The following is a 26512-nucleotide window of genomic DNA, read 5'->3' on the forward strand; positions in this document are numbered from 1 at the left end:
AAAAGCCATTTAGGGTAGTCGCTGATTTGTCTGAAGTTTGCAGGCAGGCTTGTTATGCTGAGACCAATGGTTCTCCACAAACCACCAGAGACAACCAGGAGTCCAACCGCATGTAAAAGCAGAGTCTTTATTCAAGCTCGAACTTAGACCTTCCAACCTCTCCAAAGCAGTGGATCCATGTGGAAGGCCTGGACCTGGTAAAATCTTGCCTATTTATCGTGTTTTCAGTGGGGTGGGGAGCTTTCCAACTTGGCAGTTACATGATTGGCTAATATTTGTGAATTTACAACTTGGCACATTCCTACTGGCTAGCAATGACTTCAGTGTGTTATGTACAATCGTGGCTAACTGCAGCGATCTATTTTGAGATATCTGTAACATTAGGTGTTTTCCTCCTAAGAGCTGATTGGCTGTCACTAAGGGTGGAGTAATAGTTGTTATATTAGGAAATTTGTGGCTGTTGCTAGAGATGTCTTGGTTTCTGGAACATGAAAGGTAGAAATTTTAAGGTTGCTCCCCTAGACAAAAGTTTAGAGCAGAAGAAACTGGTCAGGCCCTGGAACTGCAATTACATTGGCCGGTTCAACAGCTTTCTCCCAGGAACTAGCTGACCATAAAGTTAGATTAAAATCTTAGAGAACAATCTTGAGAAGCAGGAAGCTTCTCCCAGGAACTGACGGGCCATAAAATTAAACAATCGTGAGAAACAGAGAGTTTCTCCTTGTGATTTTTCACTGGTATTCTCCACACTTTCCAATGACACCGTCCCTGCCCCCTCCAGTTGTGGTTTCTTCCTTTAAATACCCTTTCTCCCAGCCTCTTGGGGCGGAACTCCTCTGCCCCTGAGTGGGATATGAGTCTCGACCCCAGTGCACTGGTTTCTATCAATAAACCTCATGTAAATTACAGCAAGGAACGTCTTACGTGAGTTCTTGGGGGGTCACGTCATCCTGAGACTTGAGTGAGGGCCTCCCCACTCCGGGGGTCTTTCAAACAAATCATGCTTTTTCCAGTTTCTGAGTTCAGCCTGAGGGCAAGCTCACCATAAGTTGGAGCCTGAATATAAAATGGGGTTTGTAATGTCTGGCTGGGCCCCAGGCTTACATCTGGGACTTCGGGAAATCCCCTGGAGAGCTGCACAGGACACCAGAAAATTCCTCTCTGACCTCAGAGTTTCGGAACCTTTTCTGTCATGGGAAATACCTCATCAGAGCAAATGAAACCTCAAAAGAGGGAAATACATGGCTGTTGTTGTAAAAATATAAAAATAAAAAAGAGTAGTTGTCTTTTTCCCCCACTGGGTCCGCAGAGCGGTGCCACAGATATCTCCTAGATATCTGGGTGGAAACACATCCCAGCCGCACACTTTCTTACACTCAAACCCTCATATAAAAGAACACACAACACAATAATCTTAGATCCAATTGATAAGATATAACTGCCCACTTAAACATACAAAGCCCGGTACTATCCATCCCTTGAGAACATTAATAACAACCTGTAAATACACAGAGCAGAATCTTAACATCACCTGCCATCTTGTCCTGCTACCGCTTCTCTCCCTCTCTCCCTCCTGTCTCTTCCTCTCTCCCCTAGTCTCCTCCTCTTCCTTCAAACTCCTCTCCCCATCTTTCCTGCTCCTCCAATGACAGGCCTCCTTCTATCCTGTACCTGCCCCTCACCAGTACTTTACAAATTCAATGGAGAGGTGGTTCTGGTGAAGTCACCTGAGTTCTGAGTCCTTGACTAGGCAGCTGTCCTTGGGGCAGTGGAATTAGCATCAAAATACAGTAACTTCAGGGCAAACCACAACACAGGGCCTTTCAAAATCCCATGGAATAAGACTTACCGGAAAAACAAGCCTCTTCACTCGGAGAAGTCTGAAATAGTGCCATGTATGGCCACAGAAGACCCTTACAGCCTAGCCCAGTACTGAGACACCCAAGAAAGTACCTCCCCCTATTTTCTGCCTATCCATAGCTCCAATTCATCAAGAAGTAAGACCTCTTAAAATGGACCCCGCCCTGGATGCTGGATCCTCCTGGTCAGGTGAGTCTGACATTGAGGGTCCTAAAGCCCACCCTGTTCCAAATCTCACAGCCTTTGGACAAGAAATTAAAGTCGTGCATAAAGCTTCCTTCTCTGCCTCCTCGGCAACATGCTCTTGCCTGGCCCAATCTAGTTTATATCCCTACCTACCACCATAACACTGGACTCCACTACATAGGCAGATGAAAGGCTGAGCTAGCTAGCAGCCCCACCCCACCCCTCTATTCTCTACTCAACAATACCTCACTCTCCAGAACCCAGCAAAGACAACAGAGGAAGTGCAGCATATGCCTCTGGCTTCCTCCATCACAACAACTTCGTAATCTCCGTGATTCCATTACAGAGGTGGAGAAAATGCTGTTTAAGCTTCAGGCTAGCTTCACCTCTCCCCCTACTGCCCTCGAACCTCATGCTCTGCCAAGAGTTTGGAATTGCAGACATTCCCAGTCAATGTTCACCCCACACGGGCTAAAAACTGCATTGTTGGTACACCTATCAAGCGGCAGATTTTAAAAAGCTCAGACAGGCAGTCAAGGGGGACAGCATTCATGCCCCTTGGACTAAATCCTAAATGCAGCTACATCTTGAAATAATGGGGTTGACCCGGAATTTAGAATTTTCTTGCTTCTTCGCTTGATTTTTGTTTAAATGGTTTTTTTTTCACTTAATAGCAGAAAGAATTCGATATTAAAGGTCTCATCATGGGGAATTATTTTCCCCTAATGGGGAGAAACTCGAAGCACTCACACAGTTAGTAAAAGAACAGTTCCAACTTCAGCATATCCACCTCTCCTGCAGTATATGGAACACCCCTGTGTTCTCTATAAAAAGGGAGCTCAAGGGACTTGAGACTGCTACATGGTTTAAGGGCAATTGATAAAGTCATGTGAATGGGGGCTTCTCCCAAAAGAGGGCTGTCCTATGTCTCAGCCATCCCTGCCAATATACTTCTCTTGGCAATACATATTGAAAAGCTCTCAGGGAGAACTTTCCCTCGGGATGGAGACCCTCTAACTCCAAAGACCAGACCGAGACACCACAGGATGCAATCAGCAAGAGGATTTGGTTTATTGTCGGGATACACAGGCACAGGCACCTGCGGGCGCTACAGTCACTCGGGGGACTGGCGCACCCCACGGAACCAAGGATGGGCTTTTATAGGATTTTGGGGAGCAGAAGCAAGCATACAGAAGCAGATGCATGGTTACAGGGATATAATTGGTGGATTCTAATATGGCAAGGGTTTAGCCTGGGGGCAAGTTTCCTAGCTACCTTCCTGAAACATAACGGCTGACTCGGCCCCCCAAGGGTTCAGCCCGGGGGCAAGTTTCTTAGCTACCTTCTTGGAACATAACGACTGACTCGGCCCCCCACCAGGGTGTGGGACCTCTCTCGGGGCTTTTTTTTCATTGTCAGGTGCTCAACCGAAGTCGTCCTGTTGCCAGGCCTTCAACCAAACACATCCTGCTTGGCAGCCGCTGTGTACTCAGTGTTCTAACCTTTCCCTGAACCAGTCATCTTAAGTACAGCCTTGCAAAATGGCGTTACTGCTGCTAAGCTGGGGTCTTTCATTCCCCCATTTTTTTTTTGTTAACTTTGAGTGAAATCTTTCACTCGACTTGGTCAAGAAATTTCTGTCTGGTGGGGGCTTATTCCCCCACTGACTCTAGGCCACAAAAGGGCTAGGAGGAGCCACGTAGGAGTTTTAACTTTAAGGGGTTTGGAATGCGCTGAACTCTCCATGTCTGGGGTGTAGTGTTGTGATTAGTCAATTCCTCAGACCGGACTGCCTTGACGTGTGGTGTGTGGATCTAAGCCGAGACTCCGTCTACCTTTAGGGCGGTCGGGGTAGTCAGGAGGACGGTGTAGGGTCCTTTCCACCGTGGCTCGAGATTCTTGGTCTGGTGTCTGCGCACCCACACGGTGTCTCCAATCTGGAACGGGTGTGGCACCATCGGATGTTCAAGCTTGTCCTGGTAAGCAGTGGCCATAGGTCTCCAGACGTCTCTCTGCACAATCTGTAGGGCCTGTAAATGGGCCCTCAGAGAAGGGCTGTCAGCAAAATCAGCAATGTTGAATCAAAGAAATGGACAAATGGGGGTGGTGCTCCATATATTATTTTAAAAGGAATTAGACCATGGGGGCCCGGGGTATTCCGGGCCCGATATAGAACTAGGGGAAGGAGGGCCACCCAATCCTTTGAGCCAGTTGTAAGCGTAAGTTTGGATAAAGTCTCTTTAATTGTTCTATTCATGCGTTCTACCTGACCTGAACTCTGGGGTCTATAGGCACAATGTAATTTCCAATCAATCCCCAGCAATTTGGCCACCAACTGACTTACTTGGGAGATGAAAGCGGGCCCGTTGTCCGACCTCAATGCTTGAGGCATGTCATACCTGGGAAAGATTTCCTCGAGGAGCTTCTTGGTGACCATTTTTGTAGTCTCGTGCTTCGTGGGGAAGGCTTTGACCCATCCTGAGAAGGTGTCTACAAACACTAGGAGATACTTGTATCCATATATACCTGGTTTAATTTCAGTAAAATCAATTTCCCAATGGATGTCGGGACGGTGTCCCCTAGGACGAACTCCTTGTCCAATCATGGTCCTTTCCGGGTTAACCTGAGCGCACGCTTTGTAACTCTCAGTCACCTTTTGTATCGCTTTGTCCCAATTCAAAAAAAAAAAACACAGATTTATCTCTTCTTAAACCCCAAATGGGTTAATTTATGTAAAAAGGAGATCAATTAGACCCACTGTTTTAGTTGAGGGTGGTAGATGGCCCCCATTTTTTCTAGGAGCTCTACGTCCTCATGGGCATAAACCCAACTGGTTTGTCCCACTGGTGGGGGCGTGGGTTGGTCTGGGCTATTTAAGGGCAAGATTTGTTTGCTCATGGCCGCTTTTCATGCCGTGGCATCGGCCAGCCGGTTTCTTTGTGCCTCTGGGTTGTGCCCTTTCTGGTGTCCTGGACAATACATAATATTCAGTCTTTTGGGCAAGAATAGGGCTTCTAAGAGGGCCAGAATTTTAGCCTTATTTTTAATATCTTTACCCTTAGATGTGAGCAGCTCCCGCCTCCGGTAGATCTCCCCGTGGATGTGTGCCGTGGCAAAGGCATAACGGCTGTCTGTATATATATTTAGCCTCTTACCTTTTGTCATCTTGAACGCCTGAGTCAAGGCGATGAGTTCAGCCCGTTGTGCGGAGGTACCAGCAGGCAGGGCTTTCGCCCAAATCACTTTGTCCTCCGTAGTGACCGCAGCTCCAGCCTTTCACTCTCCCTCTGCCAAGAAGCTGTTGTCATCCGTGTACCATGTGTGGTCAGCATTCTGAAGAGGCTGGTCCGATAGGTCCGGCCTGGTTCCATGTACTTCTGTGAGGATTTGTAGGCAGTCATGCTGTTCTGCCTCCTCTGGTAGGGGAAGCAAGGTGGCAGGATTGAGGGCAACTACGGGCCCAAACTGAACCCGTTCTGCATCCAGTAACAAGGCTTGGTAGTGGGTCATGTGGGAATTAGAGAGCCAGCGGTCTGGGGGCTGCTTTACCAAGGCCTCCACTGCGTGGGGTGCTAGGATGGTGAGTGGCTGTCCCAAAGTCAATTTTCCAGCGTCCTTGATCAGGACAGCAATAGCAGCCACCATCTTTAGGCACGGTGGCCAGCCGGAGGCCACAGGGTCCAATTTCTTAGACAGGTAGGCCACAGGGCGTTTCCAGGGTCCCAACCTTTGTGTTAGGACCCCTTTAGCATACCCCTGTTTCTCATCGATGAACAGTTACTGAGCAAATTGTAAGGGTTTGGAACAGTCGGATGAATATCTTCTATCCTCTTGTTGACCTTTCTCAAGTCTTGTACTGGCCTATAATCTCCAGTGCCAGGTTTCTTACAGGCAGAAGAGGCGTATTCTAAGGCGACCGGCAGGGGATTAGGATGCCTTGATCTAGAAGCCTCGTAATGTGAGGCCTTATACCTTGATAAGCTTCATGTGACAGGGGGTATTGTTTTATGGAGACTGGAGTTGTAATTAAGGGGGGCTGTTGGAGCGCCAACCCCATCCCACCAGTCTCTGTCCAAGCCAGTGTCCTGTCCCGGTTCATAGGGTTAGAACTTGAAGGGGAGTTCCGTGGGGGCCAGTTATTTGGGCCCCTCTTTCTTCAAAATGAATTTGTGCTTTTAGTTTGGTGAGCAGGTCACGGCCCAGCAGAGGGTACGGGCAGTCCAGAACATGTAAGAAGGAATGGGTCACCTTACCGGTAGCCAGTTGAACCCGGCGGTCCGTAGTCCATCGGTATTGTTTCTCACCAGTAGCTCTTTGTACCCAGGCCGTCCGGTCGCTGAGTTGTCCTGAAGCTTGGGTGAGGACTGAATGCTGGGCTCCTGTGTCTACCAGGAAAGTAACCGGCTGCCCCCCAACTTTAAGCGTTACCCTGGGCTCAGGGGGGGGGGCTCCTGGCCATGACCTCCCTAATCTTTATCTAGAGCCAAGAGGGAGGTTCGTGGTCGAGGCTTTCGGGGTCCGCCAGGCTTCTTGGGGCACTCTCTGGCCCAGTGCCCTTTCTCTTTGTAATAGGCACATTGATCTTTATCCAGCTTCAGCCCCTTTCGAGCTCCCCCGCTATCTCCCTTCCTTTTTTGGCCCTGAACTATGGCGGCCAAGATTCGACTCAATTTTTAGTTTCTTTTTTTATCTCTCTCTTATTAAAAATCTTTTCAGCTTTTTTAAAGTAAATCCTGTAATGTATAGCCCTGTAAATTTTTTAACCTCTGTAACTTAGTCTTGATATCTGGAGCAGCCTGCCAGATGAAGGACATAGAGACACTCGTCATTTGTCCTGGGTCATCTGGGTCATAGGGAGTGTACATACGGTAGGCCTCCTTAAGTCTCTCTAGAAAGGTGGAGGGAGTTTTCCCCTGCTTCCTGTAATACCTGTTTTACCTGAGCCAAATTAGTAGGGCGTCGTATAGCCCCTCGGAGACCCGCTAGAAGCAACTGGCGATAAAGGCGTAGGTGTCCCTTACCTTCAGCTGTATTAAAATCCCAGTTTGGTCCTCAGGCAGCTGGGTGGGACGCCCATCATCTCCCAGAACATGCTTTCTGGCCTCTAGGAACACTCTTTGTTTTTCTTCTGAGGTTAAGAGGGCCTGTAAGAGCTGTTGGCAGTCATCCCAAGTAGGCTGGTGGGTAAGTAAAACAGATTCTATTAGGTCGGTGAGTGCCACCGGATCTTTGGAGAAAGAAGGGTTGTGTTGTTTCCAATTGTAAATGTCAGCTGCTGAAAACGGCCAGTATTGGGTCTGGCCACTGGTTCCCTGTCTAAGTGGGAAAGCCTGGGAGGTTGTATCTGGCACCACCTCGTGCTTATTGCGCGATCTCCCTGCGACAGGGGAGAAACCCTTATCAGACTGTGGCCCGGCAACTGATCTGGCCGGCGGCTCTGCCTCCTCCGTTTCAGCCGGGCCTGTCAGAGAGAAGATCTATGAGAGGGGAGTTTGGGTCTGCTGGGAGGAGAGGTTTCTTAAGACGTGGCCGGCAGACCGGGCGGGGCCGAGGGGACAGGCTGGGGGTTGAGGGGAGGCCAATTCGGGTCCACGAAGGGTTCCGCCCGGGGGGGGGGGTTTAAGGCGAGACTCTCTCAAGTGATAATATAAGAAACCTGGTCAGGATGTCCGTGGACGACCCAATCTATAACCTGTAAAATAATGATCTTATTAAATGTGCCATTCACTGACCATCCTGCTCCGAAAGTGGGCCACTCGGATGTGTAGAGAGTCTGCCATTTTCCTTTTTTTTTTTAACCTCGACGGACTGGTTGTGTGCCCGGTCGTGGACGTCTTCCCAATGATCAAGAGTGAGACTTAGGGGCATTGTTAGGGACTGTCCCATGTTAGTTCTAAGGAAGATTAGAACACAGAGAAAACAAACAACACCAACAGTCAAACAAACAACAGACAGGCGTGCTGCACGGCTTTGGTACCAAACTGAAAGCAAAAAGTCAGATGGAGGTGGCAAAGGTCCGGGGCCCTCTGAAAGCCAAAAATACAGACAGAGGTGCCGTTAGTCCGGATCTTTCTCCTCTCCCAGATTGGGCCTCGAAAAGTCGGGCCCCAACACCCTTGGAACGTCTTCCAGGGCTGCGGGGCGAGAAGTCCGAGCTCGTCAGCTCCTTCTTCGTCCCGCCCAAATTCCAAACAACCTGGCTGAGCGCTCACAGAACAGACCTGGCTGAGCGCTCACAGAACCTGGCTGAGCGCTCACAGAACAGACCTGGCTGAGCGCTCACAGAACAGACCTGGCTGAGCGCTCACAGAACAGACAGAATAAGGCAGAACGAGACAAAATCAGACAGACAGACAGACGCCGGCCGGCTTACCTCCCAGTGGGTGGTCGGTGGTCCCTGGGTGGAGGATCTCCTTTCCCGGCCAATGCACCAAATGAAAAGCTCTCAGGGAGAACTTTCCCTCGGGATGGAGACCCTCTAACTCCAAAGACCAGACCGAGACACCACAGGATGCAATCAGCAAGAGGATTTGGTTTATTGTCGGGATACACAGGCACAGGCACCTGCGGGCGCTACAGTCACTCGGGGGACTGGCGCACCCCACGGAACCAAGGATGGGCTTTTATAGGATTTTGGGGAGCAGAAGCAAGCATACAGAAGCAGATGCATGGTTACAGGGATATAATTGGTGGATTCTAATATGGCAAGGGTTTAGCCCGGGGGCAAGTTTCCTAGCTACCTTCCTGAAACATAACGGCTGACTCGGCCCCCCAAGGGTTCAGCCCGGGGGCAAGTTTCTTAGCTACCTTCTTGGAACATAACGACTGACTCGGCCCCCCACCAGGGTGTGGGACCTCTCTCGGGGCTTTTTTTTCATTGTCAGGTGCTCAACCGAAGTCGTCCTGTTGCCAGGCCTTCAACCAAACACATCCTGCTTGGCAGCCGCTGTGTACTCAGTGTTCTAACCTTTCCCTGAACCAGTCATCTTAAGTACAGCCTTGCAAAATGGCGTTACTGCTGCTAAGCTGGGGTCTTTCAATATCAAAGACTGCTTTTATCCTATCCCTCTCAGTCCTGGAAACAGTAAACACTTTACCTTTTCAGTATCTCTCCATTAACAACTCTGGTCCAGCTTTGTGGGATGAATGGACAACTCATTTCCTCAGGAAATGGCAAACAGTCCTACTACCTGCGCAGAGGCTGTTTCCACTACATTAACACCTTACTTGGACAAAAAAACCTCAATATTGACCGTGACTTGGATGACATCCTGGTGTGGGGAGTTTCTTCCACCTGCTCCTCTTATGGATCAATTAATCCCTCCCTTATCCTCCTGGGGATTTAAAATAGTCCCTCATAAGACACAACTTATCCCACCTATTACATTCCTAGAGACCGAAGTCTCTCTTACCTCTTAGCTCTTGCCTCCCTCCATAGCCTTCTGAGTAACCTTAACTGGCTCCAACCCCTGCTCCCCTTCCCACAAGCATTCTCCAGCCTCTCTTTGACCACCTAAAAGGAAATAAAAACCCTCCTCCCCAAGAACATGCTCCCTTGATGCAATCTAACCTCTAAATTCTGTCACATGGCCATAAAAGACATGGCACTTGATAAATATGACCCTACAATCCATATAGCTTATCTTCAATTCCTTCCCTGCACTCATAGGAGCCCTATATCAGCCCCAGGGGGTGCTAGAATGGCTTCATACCCTGGCGGAGGGACACCTGGGATTCTGACAGAGGTCTATGCCCTTGTCGCCATGATAAAAATAGACAGACTAGGGCAATGCAGACCTCAGGCAAAGACCTAGATACCCTTACAGAACCTATTCCTCTCTTTCACATTCAATGGCTGTTGCAAAATCACTCCCAGTCTGCTATCAGTCTAACAGGATTCCTAGGGCAGATTGAGATTCATTACTCTAACAAAAATGGATCTCTGCCTTGTCCCTGCTTCCTTGGCTTCCCCCTTGACTCTTCACCAAAAGTCCTATTTCTGGATCACTCATATATTACACTGATGGGGGCGAAAGGGGGCCTGTTGCAGTCATCTATTGTTCCATCGATGACCCTCCAACCATATACTTCAGAGAATTATCTCATCACTCTCTACAATACAAAGAAATGTACACTATTTATTTAGTCTTTTAAAAAGTTAAGGTACCATTTAATCTCTTTTCAGACAGTACTTGTGCTGCTCTGTTGGCTGGCTATATCTCTTGTCAGATTATATGACAATATATGTGCTTCTTGCACTTCAACACGGGAGAGCTGCTGGTACTGATTCATGTTTGGTGTTTGCTATTGGGATAGACTGCTAATATCCTGATAATGAAGATTGGAATTGCCTCAAGGAACTATTTCTAAACAGGACCACAATGCTCTTTGACCTATTAGTCATTTTTCTCCCCTGCCTTTGGTCAGTGGGATAGAAGGGAGATTGTATGAAAAAAGTATGAAAAGAAAGTATGAAAAAAAAATAACCAAATTGGGCTGGAGAGATGGCTCAGTGGTTAAGAACACTGACTGCTCTTCCAGAGGTCCTGAGTTCAAATCCCAGCAACCACTTGGTGGCTCACAACCATCTGTAATGATATCTGATGCCTTTTGGTGTGTCTGAGGACAGCTACAGTGTGTACACTCTATAATAAATTAATTAATTAAAAAACAAATTAAGTAGGCTTTGAAAAGTCAGCCTACAGGTGGACCCAATATATCTTAGGCATTCACTTCACTTTCAGTGTAGTAGAGGAAAAGTTTTGATGGGTTAGAAATGTTATTTAAGGAGGTTGACAAAATAACAGTTACTGTTATTGAATGATCTCCTGCCTTTCTCCCAGATGGAGATATTTTGGCTTTCCTTCATGGTCTTCATGTATACCATTTTGAAAAAAGATTAGGGGGAAAGCTGAAAATTCAGAAGGTTTACTCAATTCTCTTGCCTTACAAAGGATTGAAGAATTGGCTATATGCTTAGAGAGTTTATAAATAGAGGTTGAAGTGCTTGAAAAGCAAAAAGAACCAGTAGTAAGAGGAGAACAGCAGGGTTCTGATGTCTTGGTGTCTGAGATCAGGAATTTACCACGTGATAAAACAGGGAGGCAAACTAGGCAGGAAGGAAAACTGCTGCCCCACCCTGATCCATGAACTTTCACTGCCACCAGATGTATTTCTCAGAAAGGTCACAAATTTGTCATACCAATAGGCAACCTGACCACCAGATGTTGGTTTCTCAGAAAGGTCACAAGTTTGTCATATCATTAGGCAACCTGATCACCAGATTTGTGTTAGCCTTCTGCAGCTGGCTGGGGATTTTCCACCATTCTGACCTCTTAATTAACCCAGTCATACTTAACTCTAACTATAATATTAACATCAATAATGGAGGGTTTTAAGGGCACAGCATATACCTCCTAATGATGATACTCATGCTTATAATGAGTTGGTAGGTTGTCCAATAGGTATGCTACTTCTAGAGCATTTTAAACAGGCTGTTCTCTATTTGTTAAAGAACTGTTAGGCTACACGGCAAAGAGTTATTCCCCGGGATTAGAAGAAATTGGTGTCAGCTGTGCTAGAAGCTGATCAACAATTACAATGGTTGTCATGATGGAGGCATGAATCCATGAAAATAGAACAAAGTAATATAGCAAGGGGGATAAATGTTACCAAAGACCAACTACTTGGTAAAAGATGTTATGTTAACCTACAAAAACAAATTTCAATCTAATGATGTTTTATTAAACAATGTTGTGTTGCATCTTTAAGAGTTTAGGATATGATTAAGGAGGTAGGGGAGGGGGGATCCACCTCATATATTAAGATAATACACGGTCCTGCAGAAGCTTTACTGATTTTTTTCAGAGATTGTATTCACTTGCAAATAGAGCCATATCATAGCCTGAAACCAAACAGTTATTGATAGAGATCTTGGCATTTGAAAATGCAAACACTGAATGTAAGAGAGTAATCAGACTATTTGAAAGTACAAGGAACCCCTATAGAAGAATGGATAAGAGAAACAATTGGCATTGGCTCTTGGGAGCATCATGCCAATGTCATAGGGCAAATCATAGCTAGAAGTCTTAGGAATCAAAATGGTGATTCTTTAATTGTGTTGGAAATGTGGTCATTTTCAGAGATATGTAAGGCTAGATGATTCAGAACTCAAAATAGCAGATACATTGACTCTGGAGACTATGGTATTCATAGAAGAAAACAAGCAGGTTTTGGCTACAATGAAACACAAAGGCTTACGGGATAGTGTAGCCACTGTGGAGAGGGAAAGCATAAGGAATAAGGTATAAGGTATAAGGATTTTAGGTCCAAGAGAGACATATGAGGTAATTTCTTGCCATCAGACAACAAACAGAGGGGCCTGTCAGCTCATGGGCCCTCAGCAAACAAAATGAACCATCTTCCTTGGTACCAGGATGTACCAAGCAGCAAGAAAATCAAAACTAAGTATTTCTGATCTCATACATGCTATAGAAAGAAGTATACCTTTGGATGTGACCACAGATATGCCTCTTACACTAACCTCAAAAGTTGAATGTCACAAGTTAAACACTGGTGTTAATGGCCCTTTACCTTCAGAAACAGTAGGAATAATCTAGGGAAAAAGTGGATTAACTTCTCAAGGACTTATTGTGCTTCCAGGTATAGTAGATGGGGATAGCAAGGAAGAAATTAAAATCATGGCAGATGTGAAACAGGAGATTCAAATTAATGCAGGGGATAGAATTGTTTAACTGTTGTTGTTTCCTTATATCAAGGGTAAGGCTACTTTGGTAGAAAGAACAGCGGCTTTTGAGAGTACTGGAAAACATGTGTTCTATCAAACAGAGGTTAATGATCAGAGATCCAAATTGATGATACAGTTGAATGCTGTTGAAATAGAAGGTATGTTGGATACAAGAGCTGACATTAGTATAATTGCCCAAACGTCTTGGAATCTAGATTGGTCACTTCACAAAGTTTACACACAGTTTATAGGAATTGTTAAATGATCAGAAATAAGACAAAGTGACAGATAACCTGTGTGAGGCCAGAGGGCAAATAGGGAAGTTGTGACCTTATGTGCCTGACATACCCATAAATTTATGAGGAAGGGACCTTTTACAATGATGGGGCACTCAAATTAGTATCCCTGCAATTCTGGGGACAGCAAATAAGGAAATTAGGGGTGATATGGTAAATGCTCGCAGGGAAGGTATTGACATGCGTGATTAAGAACAATCACAAATTGTTCCATTGTCCAAACACAGGACATTACAGGGCTTGAGTTCCCAAATTTCTAAAAGGGGCCACTGCTGACATATCAATGCCCTTGCCCACAAATTGTTATCAAACAGACCTGTGTGGCAAGAACACTGGTCCATAATAAAGGAAAAATTGCAGGCACTTGAACAACTGGTACAAGAGCAACTGAAGTCTCAACATATAGAGAAGTCTACCAGCCCCTGGAATTCTCCTGTGTTTGTTGTAAAGAAGGAATCAGGTAAACAGAGAATGATAATGGATTTAAGAGCAGTTAATATAGTAATTCAACCCATGGGTCCTTTACAGCTTGGACTGTACCTTCTTTGTTACTGAGATCATGGCCTATAATAATAATTGACTGGAAAGATTGCTTTTTCACAATACCCTTGATTGAGCAGGATAGGAAAAGGTTTGCTTTCTCAGTATCTACACTGAACAACAGTTTTTCCAATTAAAAAGTTACCATTAGAAGGTACTTCCACAGGTATTCTCAAATAGTCAACATAATGTCAATATTTTGTGCAACAACTATTAGAAGTAATTCATAGGCAATTTCCTCAATCGATCATTTATCATTACATAGATGACATTTAGTTGACTGATTCTGATAAAGATGTTTTAGAGAAAATTTCTACTGGCTGAAGCAGAAAGAATTAACTCTTGTAGAAAAAAAGACTACAGGATGCGTGTGTAGATAGAATTAATCCTAAATGTGATTGTATTTTGGTCATTTTTGCCTTCAATTCATTCTCCTACTGGGCTCGTTATGCAACAGGAAGATAGTATTATGGAATGAATTTCTTAGTTCATAAACACAGTAAAAAATTGAAGGCATATATAGAAAAGATTTCTGAATTAATTATGAAAGGTAGAATAAGATTATGTCAATTATCAGGAACAGATACCGCTGAAACTGTAGTACCTCTGACTAATGTTGAGATTATGCCATTATTGGTGATCAATGAAGATTGGAAAGAACTTGTATTAACTACTTGGGTGAAATTAATAACAAATATCTGAAAAGCAAATATATACAGTTTTAAAAAAAAACTAATTAGATTCTTCCACATATTGTTAAGAGAATATCAATTCCAGAGCATTCTATCTATACTGATGCAAACAAGATAGGGATGGCAGGTTATAAATCAGACAAAAAAGCAAGGTGATCAAAAGTCCATATTCCTCAGTTCGAAAACCAGAATTATTTGCAATTCTTATGGTATTATTAGATTATCCTGAATACCTTAACATAATTACTGATTCTTTATATGCAGAAAAATTTGTTTTGCATATAGAGGTTGCTGAATATGTTACCGATAACCCAGAATTCACTTTGTTATTTATACAATTGCAACAGGCCATCAGAAGTAGAAACTATCCATTATATATTGCTCATATTAGGCCTCATACATGTTTGCCAGGTCTGTTAGCTCAAGGAAATAAGGAAATTGACAAATTACTAATAGGAAATGTGTTTGAAGCCTCAAAATTTTATGAGAAACTTCGTATTAATGAGAAAGGCTTAAAGAAAAATAATCTGTCACTTAGCAATGAGCCAAAGAAATAATTTAAAAAGTGTCCTACATGTTGTCCGTACAACCAAACTCCATTACCTGCTGGTAGTAATCCTAAGTGTACAAAAAGAAATTACATCCAACAGATGGATGTTTTTCATTTTGCAGAATGCAAAAAATGTGTGTGTGTGTGTGTGTGTGTGCGCGCGCGTGCGTGTGTGTGTGTGTGTGTGTGTGTGTGTGTGTGTGTGTGTGTGTTACCATTGATATATACTTGGCGTTTTGAAGTAGAAACCAAGTTCTTTGGGAAGTTAGTTATGTCAAATGATGTTTTGCTGAGGTACGCAGGTGAAAGAATGTCTTGCTAATGCAAGCACATGAAAGACTGCTTTCCTGAAGCGAACACAGGTGAAAGGATGTTTGGATAGAGCAGACGTGTGAAAGGATACTTGATGAAGAAGTATACATATGACCCCACAGACAGTGGGGGACGAGCACTGAACTTTGGTTTGGTTTGCTCCGCCTCGCTAGTCTTCACTAAGGACACTCATGTATCGGCTTGCTTTACATAACTTTGTTGATAAAGCTGTCATTGAGAGAAACTTGTCCAAGAACTGCTTCTCAGGTTCCTCTGGCAGCTGGCTGCTTCTCCGACCTAGCCTCAGGCCAGTTGATAAGCCTAGCAGTTTCTTCTGGATTGAACTACAGCTGCCTGGTGTCTGCTTGCTGAAAGAACTAGATGACATCTGTTGACTCATACTTGGCGTTTGCTATGGGACTAAACTGCTGCTCAAGAAGATGAAGCTCACCCCCAAAGAACTAGTGCTGAACAGGTCCATTTCCCCCACATCCTAATAATTTTTCTCTTTCACTACCTACACTGGGTAGTGAGCTAGAGGAGAGGTTGAACCCTGATTAAAAGTAGGTTGCAGGGGTTGAGGATTTAGCTCAGTGGTAGAGCGCTTGCCTAGGAAGCTCAAGGCCCTGGGTTCGGTCCCCAGCTCCGAAAAAAAGAACCAAAAAAAAAAAAAAAAAAGTAGGTTGCAAAAAATGTATGCCTACAGGGTTTCAATGAGCAACTGCTTTCAGTTCTGAAAAATCTGATTGTGTTATTACACAATTATTGGAAATGATAGCAATTATGGGACTAGCTACATAAATTAAGACTGTTAATGCTCCCGCTTATGTATCCAATAAGATGAAGTAATTTTTGCATATTACAATATAAAACGTATTACTGATATACCATATCATCCCACAGGACAAGCAATTGTAGAAAGAGCCAATTGTACCTTAAAAGAGATGCCTATTGAACAAAAATGAAGAATAAAAACCCCCAGGGACAGAATAAATAATGCTTTGTTAACTCTAAATTTTCTAAATGTTGGTGAAAAAGGAACAATAACAGCTGAGAGACACTGGGTTATCGAAAAAACTGAGAAACTGGGCCAAGCATTATACTCTAGGTGATGTGTTGATATTACAGTGGAAACTATCAATAATTTTAAGATGGGGGTGTGGTCATGTTTATGTATCTACAGGTACTGAAAAACAATGTGGTTACCATCAAAACTTACAAAGATTAGATCTGACCAGGGAAACCCTCTTATCAGCTGAGACATGAATATCTTCACAAAGCAAATGGCCCAGGTGATCCACTCTTCAGAAACTGTCTCAGTTACTGATTTCTCCAAAATATGCATGAAAATCATCTTTAGAAGGGCTAGCAACAATGATTGGTCACACAGAGACTGGACAACAAATGCTATAGCTAGCTTTTCAAAGACTGACCATTTTTTTTCTTGGGCCCCAAATAGGAATTCTTCACCCCAATTCAGCAGGAAGAAATTATAAGAAGATGGTTGTCCTAGTGCCTTAAATTGGGGTGGATGGTTTTGGTTGTTTGATGTGTTATGGTTTTTATCTAGGGTAGGAGGTTGTTATTGGTATGATCAGTGGAGACACAAAATAAAGTTTAAATCAGGGATCTCTTTCCTCTGTTTTTCCTTTTCTCTTATCTAATGAAGGGGGGAAAGATCAAAAGGGGAATAATATAACAATAAATAACTGCACAGTGAACACCCAAGTGTGCTCTGTAGTTCCCTTGGCCTTGACTTTGTGCTAAAGTCTTTTCTTTTCCTCTGCATTGAAAGTACTGTGTCCTTTTAAATGTATTCAGAAAATCAGCACACCATATTACAAAAAAGTAAAAAATTTAAAAAGTAATGAAAAGTAGAATCTACTATTTTTAAATATTTTATCTTGGCATGGATCAATGTATACTGATAGAAATTTAAGGTTGTTTGTTTTGACTATTGTTTGATATATTGTACATAAGTAGCTTACTTAAAATGTGATGTAAATTTCTAGGTTTATGGTTCTTTTAATTATTTCCATTGTGTGTAGATTGTTATTCGAGAAAAAGATTTAAAAAAACAGAAATGGGTATATGAAGTATGGAAACTCAGTTGTGTCATGTGATGTTTTTCTGCAGGCTGTCTTTTGAGAGGACCTGTGGTGGTTTACTGAAACAGACACTTGAGAGGATGTTTTGCTGAAGCAGACACTTGAGTTACTTTTACAATGGCTGCCTTTTGCTGGTGAACTAAGGGCTGAGGAGGTAGAGGAGGCACCACCACAGACTGAGCAAAGTCCCCCTGGAAGGACAAGCATGATCTAGTGACAGCCATCCAGGTCATGTGCCCTCCACAGGCTTCCCTTTCCTCCATCACTATGACTGATTCTGTTACTCTTCATTCTAACTCTCCTCAGTCCAGCCTCTTCCTAATCCCACCTTTGGAGAGTGTTTGCTAGGGAGACAGACACAACAAAAGCAGAGGAACCAGGACTGCCCACTTGAAGGATGCTGGGCCAGGACTGAGATTTTCCTACATCCGATTCCATCTCCACTGCCCTTCCTCTGTGCTCCTCACCACAGCACAGGTGACTGCCTCCAGGAGGCCTCCACAGATGGAGGGTCCAGATATTGGAGATGCCAGATAGAATTCACCAGTCATGGTAGCACCACACTCGCCAACCTTAACACTCACTTTTAGCTCTCCATTGGTGACCCCTGGGACAAACGATGGCAAATGGGAGTTGTAGGTAAGCTACCCTTATGGCTATGCCAAACACCCTGTAGCCAACCTACAGGTATCTTGACAGCTTGCCCCATCTTTATTCATGTTAACATTCTTCAATGGGAGGATCAAACTCAAGTGGAGGGCCAACCCATCCTCTCCTGATTATACCCAATACACAGCCAACCTCCTTCCTCTAAACACCCACCCTTACCCTTTCAATACTTCCTCTGCACTTCCCTCTCCCAGCCATTAATGGCAGCTGGTTCCATCAACATCTTGCTTCATAAATCTACTGGGCCCTTGCCCATACAAAAGCTACAAAACATTCTTCTTTTTAATCTATACTTTCCCTTTTGCCTCATCGGGTCCTCTTCAAGGTCTCCTCCTACATATGTCTGTAACATCACTGTCACCAAGCCAATATATATTAATCCTCCCCACCCCTTTACCAGCTCCTGCATTAAACTCCTTTTCAAGGTTTCTACACCCCTATAAGGATTGTTCCCCAAGTGTATCTGTATGAGCCCAAATAACTCACTTCTCAGCTGGTAGGGGTCCAAAAGAAATGGAGGTCTTCATCCCTTTTCTCATGAGGCTGGGTTGCAACATATTACTGGGTGCTGTGGAAGCCACTATAGCAGCCCTGGTCCACACAAACCATCTGGCTGAGACTCCTTGGGTAAGTTTAATCAGACCATTCTGCCACTGACAGCCTTGAGTCCCTCCACGACAGATCACCTCCCTTGTAGGGGTTGTTCTATAGAATCAGAGTGCTCACAACTTTCTGACTGCGGAACATGGAGGTACTTGTATTGTGTTTGGGGAAGAATGTTGCTTCTATGTCAATGAGTTGGAACTGGTGAAACAAAACATACAAACGCCCAAAGGTCTCCTGTGAGATCTCTGGGCATGCTATGTGCCCAATATCCCTTTCCCATGATACTCAAATCCCCTGATGGCTTGGCTCCTCCCCTCCCATAGTCCTCACTGGCTCTTGGGACCTTCCTCCTCCTCCTGGCATCCTGGTTCATTCAATTTCTAAAACAACATGTAAGTAGTATTCAGAAAAATCACTGCCAACCAGATTCTGTTTCAATACAAACCATTGTCAGCATAGATGTTAATTACAATGATCCTGCTCCTTTATAAAACTATGGAGGAGGAGGAGGAGCTGTGGGACCATAATGGCCCAGGACTATGGAGGAAGGGTCAAAGGAGGTTCAACTTTGGATATGGTACCTCAAATGAGGAAGGCAAGAGTTGGCTTCTCTGACACCAACCTGACTCCATAAAGCCAGCTCCCCCACCATTACATGTTCTATTTGTAATTAAGGACAAGTCTTGTTTCTTAGATCTGACATAAAGAGCAAAATGTGTTTTTCAACCTACACTAACCTTTCTACCCCAGTCATATGATGTATATCCTTAGCTTTGTTCCTTCCCTTTCATTGTATCTTCCTAACAATGTAACAGTCAACTCTCTGATTCCTGTAAACATTTCATCTCTGGTATAAGTTGGACTTCAAGAGGCTGACAGGGCTACTCTCTCAAATTCAGACTTAGAGAGTGGCAGCTAGACTGGCCACTCCTGGGTGTACCAGAAGGTACAGCTTCCATTAATCAGACAATCATGGACTTTTTTTGTTTTGTTTTTTTCCTCCTTTAATTCACGGGTTTCACAGATGGATCCATGAGTGCTGGGGTTAGGGGTGGGTAGTGGCTGCCGCCACTGCACTGGTAGAGGTTACAGTCCATAGGCTAGACCCCTAGAATGACTGTATAATCCTTGGAATACCTTTATTATCATCGTAAAAAGAGAAATCTGGTGACTGAAGGCTGTTATAGGATTTAAGAGCTATAAATAAAGTCATGAAGGCAATGGGCCTCGGCAGCCATAGTTGCCATCACACAACACTCTACCATCACATATTTATTTAATTATAGTTGGCTTAAAGAATTGTTTTTTTCACAATTCTACCACATCCCAGTGATCTTGGAACATTTCCTTTTTACCCATCTTTCACCCATCCATAGCCCATAATTCCAATGGAAAGTTCTCCTCACGGTATGAAAAACAGCCCAATTTCTGTGTCCAGAATTTGTTACTCAGCCTATCAAGACCATGTTGTGGCAAAAAAGTTTAAGGCTTTTACCATTCACTATATGGATGATATTCTAATCAGCAATTCTCTGTTGACCTCAAAAACTGCCTTCAGGCATAGAGACTTCAAACTTCTCTAGAAAAGGTTCAAAAGTGATCTCTATTCCAATAGCAAAGCTATAGAACAGTGTGCCATACACCCTCAAATGCTAGACATTTACAAGAATTGTCTCGAAAACGCCATCTGGAACCCTGGTGCACGGAGGCTCCCGGAAAGAGCGGCGCAGATCTTCCCGGTTGCTGCCGCCACGGAGAGGACTTAGGCAGTACCCCACGAGCAAACTTGAGCCTTGGAACCGCAGGTAGGACCAACTTTTCCCCTGCAAGAAACCTGCCTGGTGAACTCAGGACACACAGAGGCAAAATTCCTCTAGGACCGGGCACTTCCTGTGTTTACCGGAAGTCCCACACCCGCGGATCCCGGCCCGCAGCAGCTCTCTGCTCCCAAACCCCGTGGGAGAGAGACCTCACCGCCTGATCAGGTGGGCACTCCTGAGGCTGCAGAGCGGAGGAGACCACCAACACTGCCCACCCCTGCCCACATCCCTGGCCCAAGAGGCAACTGTATAAGGCCTCTGGGTTCCCGTAGGGGAGGGCCCAGGGCAGGACCCCTGCACCTGAGACACCGCCAGAACCTGAAGGAAACAGACCGGATAAACAGTTCTCTGCACCCATATCCCGTGGGAGGGAGAGCTAAACCTTCAGAGAGGCAGACACGCCTGGGAAACCAGAAGAGACTGCACTCTGTGCACATCCCGACGCCAGAGGAAAACACCAAACGCCATCTGGAACCCTGGTGCACGGAGGCTCCCGGAAAGAGTGGCGCAGATCTTCCCGGTTGCTGCCGCCGCGGAGAGGACTTAGGCAGTACCCCACGAGCAAACTTGAGCCTTGGAACCACAGGTAGGACCAACTTTTCCCCTGCAAGAAACCTGCCTGGTGAACTCAAGACACAGGCCCACAGGAACAGCTGAAGACCTGTAGAGAGGAAAAACTACACGCCCGAAAGCAGAACACTCTGTCCCCATAACTGGCTGAAAGAAAACAGGAAAACAGGTCTACAGCACTCCTGACACACAGGCTTATAGGACAGTCTAGCCACGGTCAGAAATAGCAGAACAAAGTAACACTAGAGATAATCTGATGGCGAGAGGCAAGCGCAGGAACCCAAGCAACAGAAGCCAAGACTACATGGCATCATTGGAGCCCAATTCTCCCACCAAAGCAAACACGGAATATCCAAACACACCAGAAAAGCAAGATCTAGTTTCAAAATCATATTTGATCATGATGCTGGAGGACTTCAAGAAAGACATAAAGAACTCCCTTAGAGAACAAGTAGAAGCCTACAGAGAGGAATCTCAAAAATCCCTGAAAGAATTCCAGGAAAACACAATCAAACAGTTGAAGGAATTAAAAATGGAAATAGAAGCAATCAAGAAAGAACACATGGAAACAACCCTGGACATAGAAAATCAAAAGAAAAGACAAGGAGCTGTAGATACAAGCTTCACCAACAGAATACAAGAGATGGAAGAGAGAATCTCGGGAGCAGAAGATTCCATAGAAATCATTGACTCAACTGTCAAAGATAATGTAAAGCGGAAAAAGCTACTGGTCCAAAACATACAGGAAATCCAGGACTCAATGAGAAGATCAAACCTAAGGATAATAGGTATAGATGAGAGTGAAGACTCCCAGCTCAAAGTAAATATCTTCAACAAAATCATAGAAGAAAACTTCCCTAACCTAAAAAAAGAGATACCCATAGGCATACAAGAAGCCTACAGAACTCCAAATAGATTGGACCAGAAAAGAAACACCTCCCATCACATAATTGTCAAAACACCAAACGCACAAAATAAAGAAAGAATATTAAAAGCAGTAAGGGAAAAAGGTCAAGTAACATATAAAGGCAGACCTATCAGAATCACACCAGACTTTTCCCCAGAAACTATGAAGGCCAGAAGATCCTGGACAGATGTCATACAGACCCTAAGAGAACACAAATGCCAGCCCAGGTTACTGTATCCTGCAAAACTCTCAATTAACATAGATGGAGAAACCAAGATATTCCATGACAAAACCAAATTTACACAATATCTTTCTACAAATCCAGCACTACAAAGGATAATAAAGGGTAAAGCCCAACATAAGGAGGCAAGCTATACCCTAGAAGAAGCAAGAAACTAATCGTCTTGGCAACAAAACAAAGAGAATGAAAGCACACAAACATAACCTCACATCCAAATATGAATATAACAGGAAGCAATAATCACTATTCCTTAATATCTCTCAACATCAATGGCCTCAACTCCCCAATAAAAAGACATAGATTAACAAACTGGATACGCAATGAGGACCCTGCATTCTGCTGCCTACAGGAAACACACCTCAGAGACAAAGACAGACACTACCTCAGAGTGAAAGGCTGGAAAACAACTTTCCAAGCAAATGGTCAGAAGAAGCAAGCTGGAGTAGCCATTCTAATATCAAATAAAATCAATTTTCAATTAAAAGTCATCAAAAAAGATAAGGAAGGACACTTCATATTCATCAAAGGAAAAATCCACCAAGATGAACTCTCAATCCTCATCTTCGGTTGGTTTATATACAAGTGTGCAATTTCTAGGCTTGAAAGTAAAATGATGCTATCTGGTGCTGGATAGAGGAGCCTTATTTTTTATTATGGCAGCTTGCTATTTTTGTAACATGGTGATTTGGTTGAACACAATAAAGTACAGTAGTAACTGATCTCCCCCTCTTCCTGGATGAGTGAGGAGATGATTAAATGTTGATGTCAGCATCCATGAGCATATTCAGATGAGCTTCTGCTTCTGTTGAAAAGGATGCTGTGCTTGATTGTGGTCCGAAGCTTTGAAGCACTACTTGGCATCTCCTTCCTTGGAGGTCTCACTGTTTAAACATAACAGATTTGATAGCTTGTTGGTAAGGTGAGGTCCAGCTTGTCTCCACTAGGTCATCTTCATGTGAATCCGGTGGTTATACAGTTTTGTTCTAGGGATATTTCATTTTTTTAATAACGGTTTTAGCTGACATTCATGGAGAGAATGAATCCTTAGAACTGTGCCACTAGTGAAAGGAAATCCTGTCTAGAGTATGTTTCTTTACAAAGCTGTGTCACACCATCCTTTGGGCCCTCTGCTGGAAAAGTAGAATCAAGTCTCAAATAATGCCTTTTAAATTGTATCCTCTAGTATTATAGATGTAGGACAGTACTGTATCATACCTCTGTGGATGTAAAATAGCTTGTACCTGCTTTATGATACGTAGTAGTGACCGTGCTTTATCAGAGCTGTTTTTAATGATGTTGCTCAGAATGTTTTCTTTCCAGATGATGATTGAGAAGCTAATTTTAAAAAAAAATGGTGCCAGGTACCACAAGAGTAACAGAACTGTGCTGTTTTCTCGGGTTTTGTTTTTTTACTTTTTTTTTTTTTTTAATGGAGTGTGCTGGATGTCTCTACAGTTTTGTTCAGATGACTGCAGAACCCGGAAAAGCTGTTGCTGCTGTTGATGCATAACACACTGCTATTATTGGTCTTTTTATATAAATATAAATATATATATACAGATATATAATTTGAATTTTTTGAAACTTTACCTGTGCTGTCAACTTTCGAAAAAAGTATCCCCGTTTACTGTGTTGAGTTGGCACTGTACAGAAATTAACAGCCATATTGGTCTAGAAATGTTGAACTTAAGTTTTTTCCATTTGTACAGGGGTAACACACTGTATTAAATATGTAAGGTCTTATATACGTGGGTTTGATTACAAAAACTAATAAAGTATTCTCTAAATTAAAGAAAATAGCATAAAAAAAAGAATTGTCTCAAAAGTTTCTATTTTCAAAAAGTGTCAGGAGAGATTAATCAGCTCACACTCTCACATAAGATTAATAGCGAGTAAATTGTTCAGATTTCCCAGATTTTAGGAGGATCAGCAATCCTTCCTGAGGCTAGGAGGCCAGGGAAGCATCTATGGCCAACAGCGCAGAAGTGGGACCCTGTCACTCCACTTTTGCTAGCAATCCTGAGATTGCCCATGACCCCTACTGAGAAAACCTGGCAACTGCAGGGTATTTGAGCATGGATGCATCTGGGACATTCCCTCTCCAGAGTTTTGAGCCATTCTATGATGAGTCAAAGTTAATCTCAAAGGGACACAAGGCACTACATAAATGTTTGGTAAATATCAGAGACAGTCATCATCCCATATCCAGTATATCAACAATAGTCCATTGGCTGGCATTGCTCTTTGGCTAATTACCATAGGCAGTTTGATTTTCACCTTTGTATCCAAGATATAAGATTGTGCATCCACTAATAGGTTTGTTTTCCCCAAGATTACACATTCTCAATCCCTTGTTTCAGCCAAAACTGTTTTCACAGCAGTATCTGGCAACAGCATTGCTGCCTACCACAGCAATCTACCTCAGAGTCTATAGTACAATGCACATCCTACACCCCAGGCCAAGAAGCAGAAGTCTTTGTAGCTGGCACAGTTTTAGAAAATTTATCTTTTCACCATCAGTATTTAGAGTGACAGCTTCTATGTAGTGGGGCTAACATAAGCCTTGGAGATGTTAACTTTGCTTAGACCCTGAATCAAGAGTTCTGCCATCTTTTCCATAGGATCTCAGAACTCATGTGTCATTGTCTGAGTTCTTCATATATTCAGTAACAATCAGGTCTTCCCAGGGCTATTAGACAAAGATAATGCACAGCTGATGCCTGGTCTTTGGGTCCCAGCTCCACTTCCTATGCTGTACACATTAATACATGAAATAGCCATGTTCTTATAACAGAGTTTGAGACCACTGGGACAAGACCATTAGACCCAATTCAGATTATAATTACCCAAATTTATTAAAAATGCTGGTATGGCTGCAGTCTCTAACCCAAATTAGAGAGACACAGACTAGAAACAAGTGAAAGAAAGGTTTTTAAAGCAAAAACCACAATTATGACATTTCTAAGGAATCTTATAGCTATAACATGAACTCCAATCCGTGTACACAATGATGAATGAGTTTACAGAAGCCATAGTAAGCAGGTAATTATATCATACTAGTTACACCATTCTGTGTAGGGGACAGGTTGCCAAGAACTTGTATTTCAGGAATTTAGGTCAGAGACAAATGGCTACTAAAATGGGCACCTAGTACAAAATAGAGTTTCCTTAACCATCACATTCTGTACCATCAAAACACTTCTTCTTTATGCAAAGAAATTTTCATTTACAGTGAACAGCTAAGCAGTACACCTACTTTGCTCAAGTGACAGCAGTAACCCCAATGTTATGTCCCAGTGTTCTTTGACAGATGGCTGTGCCTCATGTCTCTTCCTTTTGGGCAGAGTAAGAGTTTGTTCACGTTTCTTGTGGTGGTTTCAATATGCTTGGCCATAGGAAGTGGCACTATTAGGAGTGGCCTTATTCAAGGAGGTGTAGCCTTATTAGGGGAAGTGTGTCACTATGAAGGCAGAGCTTTGAGGTCTCATATATGTGCTCAAGTCTAGCTGGTGTGATCCAGATCCTCCTCCTGGCTGCCTTTGGATCAAGATGTAGAACTCATGGCTCCTTTGTCATCAAGTCTGCCTGCATGATGCCATGTTTCCCACCACGATGATAATGGACAGAACTCCTGCAGCTGTAAGCCAGCTCCAAGTGAATGTTTGCCTTTATAAGAGTTGCCTTGGTCATGGTATCTCTTCACAGTAATAAAACCCTAACTAAAACATTTCTGTTGATACCAGTTCTCATTTTGTTTATGCCTCTACTCAACAAAGGAGTCTGCAAAACATATCACTACTCACTGCCTTCCCTCAATAGCCTTGTGGAGTATCCATGGCATCTGAAGATGGACAGTGCTCCTTCTATCTCTTCTGCATTGTGCTTAACATAAAATATCTCACAATCCAAGCATTCCTTACAGCTCCCAGGGGCAAGCTATTGTAGAACGAGCCCACAGATATCTCAAACAATAGTTAGAAACACCAACAGGGGAAGCTCTACTCCTACCAATTATCTAAACAAGGCCTTGTTTACATTAAAACTTTTTAATTGTATGGGAGATGACATCTCTGCCATAGAAGGGTGCTAGTCACCAAAGAGGAGTAACAAGTGCTGTGGAAAGGTGTAATGATGGGAAAATGGTTTTACCCACTCCCTGTGCTGTTGTGGAAATAAAGATATGCTTTCATTTTGCAAGGTGTAGGACAGTCACCTTGGGTACCTTTAAGGCAGGTAAAAATCTGTGAATCCATGGTACAAGTTTTGACACCAGTCATACATATGATTTGATCAGCATTAACTCTGTTCAATGGACCACTGATGGCTCCATGAAAAGTAATTTCATTGGATTTTAGAATGCATTGTGCCTTGAGCTGGATGAAGAACCTATAGAAATTGGTAGCTGCCA

The 26512-nt window shown here is 43.7% G+C and overlaps 1 long non-coding RNA gene and 1 other non-coding gene across 3 annotated transcripts; one reads left to right on the forward strand and one right to left on the reverse strand.

The window, feature by feature from the left end:
* Positions 1–3095: 3095 nt before the first annotated feature.
* On the reverse strand, positions 3096–7424 carry LOC147999872 (uncharacterized). Of its 2 annotated transcripts, none has more exons than XR_015642644.1 (2): positions 7068–7424; positions 3096–4101 (listed from the first exon to the last, which is right to left on the reverse strand). It is a non-coding gene; the product is annotated as an uncharacterized LOC147999872 (long non-coding RNA). The 2 variants fall into 2 exon arrangements; XR_015642643.1 differs by lacking the exon at positions 7068–7424 and adding an exon at positions 4446–5335.
* Positions 7425–16892: 9468 nt separating this feature from the next.
* Positions 16893–17019, forward strand: LOC120098365 (small nucleolar RNA SNORA22). Its single transcript, XR_015643177.1, has one exon. It is a non-coding gene; the product is annotated as a small nucleolar RNA SNORA22 (small nucleolar RNA).
* Positions 17020–26512: the final 9493 nt, after the last annotated feature.

The sequence above is a fragment of the Rattus norvegicus genome, chromosome 18 (assembly GCF_021556685.1).
Source record: "Rattus norvegicus strain SHRSP/BbbUtx chromosome 18, alternate assembly SHRSP_T2T, whole genome shotgun sequence".
Taxonomy (NCBI): Eukaryota; Metazoa; Chordata; class Mammalia; order Rodentia; family Muridae; genus Rattus; species Rattus norvegicus.